At 29.0% G+C, this 2,059-nt stretch overlaps 1 non-coding gene across 1 annotated transcript; it reads right to left on the bottom strand.

Annotated features, from left to right (window-relative positions):
- Positions 1-818: 818 nt before the first annotated feature.
- Positions 819-953, bottom strand: LOC145056233 (small nucleolar RNA snoR83). The gene has a single exon (XR_013685763.1). It is a non-coding gene; the product is annotated as a small nucleolar RNA snoR83 (small nucleolar RNA).
- Positions 954-2,059: the final 1,106 nt, after the last annotated feature.

The raw sequence follows: 2,059 nt of genomic DNA, 5'->3' as shown, positions 1-2,059 counted from the left end.
GATTACTTCTCAATTTAAAAACTCTTTGATACTATATTATACATGCTATGACTTGTTTAAATTGACCTATTGTTACATTTAATCAAATAATAATGGTTGTAGGACAGACTTAAGACAACCGAGTGTTAGATGTACTTAAACCAACTCTAATAGACCCCTAAAACACTAACTAGAGGCCATTTTTAGTCCAAACTAACATCGATTGTTTTTTACTATTTAGTACCAAATATAAATGTCAAATATTAAAGCTTCCAAAACACCATCCTCGTTTAAATGAAATAATCAAAATTATTGAATAATCACTTGGTTAGAGAAGCTTTTATAACCTAATAAAGCATCTCAACCACATAAACAAAAATATTTTGACGACTATTTAACATAAAAATGGTTTTTGTAGTCAAATCAATCTCTATAATGGTGGGTATTAGAAGTTTCTTGATTTCTATGATAAAAAAATATCCTAGAAAGCAAAAAAGTAACGTTTCCAGGAAAATAAAAATTCAATTGATCAAATTTTTTAAAAAGTACTATTCAAATAGTTCAAGAAAAAAATACATTCAAATGATGAAAAATTCTAACATAGAACCAACTTAGCTGGATATAGATACAAGACAATCTTTTATAATAATCAGACGGGATATATCACAAAGATAAAATTAAAGTATAAATTTATGAAAACCTCAAATTCTTTTACACAACTTGTGAGATTTTTGCCAAAAAAAAGACAATTAGCAACAATGAGAAGGAAGTTCCCATTGTGAGATTTTGATGCAATAGTTGGATCGCAGATAGAGAATTTATCAATAAAAAGGGGGGGAACATGTATGGAGAAGTTACTAGGAAACACCATCGATTGAAAAGTAAGAAGGGTTTCTCAGCGAAACTTCCATTGTGTTTGATTTTGGCCTCCCATGAATCAGAATAAGCACTCTGTTTCTTAGCTTATCTGGGATTATGAAGGCACACATCGAACCATTGTCCCAAAAGACTACTAACTGCCGATCGATTGAAAATCAAAATAGAATTACGAACAACTTACCGAATGAGTCAATGAGATTTGCAGGGTGAAAGGGTCGATGTTCATTGTTTGTTTATATAAGACTAGGAACCCTAAAAGGCCTTGTATAATAAGAAAAAAGGCCATGTTTCTGTTTCATATTTTCATGCTAAAGTCCAAGCCCAGTAATCCTGCCCATGAGAAACTAATTGTAATTTTTTTTATTTTAGCTAGTAGTAACAGTAAATTCATATCAATAATTGTAATTTTAGTCAACAATTTTCTATTGTTATCGTGTTTTTATTTTTGTTTTATAAATTTTCAATGATATTTATTAATTAAATTGTTTTTTCAAGAAAGTAATCGTTTGATCGATGTTATTTAAACTAAAAGAGTTATGATGTTTATATTTTATACGATTACGTCCAATAAATTTACTAACAAAAAATAAAAAATGAAAGCCGAAGCAAAGAGTAGGACTCTTAACATTACTCGATACATGGGAGACCGACTGTTTTTAAGTTAGTTTTGATTGCGGTTCTTACTTATTTTATGTCGCTTTATAAATCCCCCTTTGGGAATTTTGTTTAAGTTAGAGGCATACCTTGGTTTAGTTGGATAAATGTTCTTTTAGACAAATCTCATGGAGGGTTGGAGTGAGTAGCATGTTTGTCTTAAATCGTGCTCTTTTTTTTAAGTGGGTGTGGATATTTTTATGAGAAATTAAATATTTTTCTATCATTTCTATTTTTCCTCCTACCATATCAAATGTTGACAAGTGGATTAAATGATTATTAATTTCATTAAATGTCTAATTAAATATGACACATGTCAACATTTGATATGGTAGGAGGAAAAATAAAAACAAATGGTAGGAGAATATTTAATTTCTCTATTTTTATCTACTCCTAAGTGTGTTTGGGTTTCAGTTAAAGGCAAGACATGATAATAAAGGTTATTGTTGGATTTTTATTTAAAAATATTCTAATTATGCTGTCAAATTTGACATGATTAGCAAGGGAAGCAACTTTACATTTGAATAAATTAAAACCATTTTACTAA

This window comes from Lactuca serriola, chromosome 5 (assembly GCF_051521515.1).
Source record: "Lactuca serriola cultivar US96UC23 chromosome 5, Lser_US96UC23_V15, whole genome shotgun sequence".
Classification (NCBI taxonomy): Eukaryota; Viridiplantae; Streptophyta; class Magnoliopsida; order Asterales; family Asteraceae; genus Lactuca; species Lactuca serriola.
The sequence above is the reverse complement of the archived record's forward strand: the minus strand, read 5'-3'. Positions and strand labels throughout refer to the sequence as shown.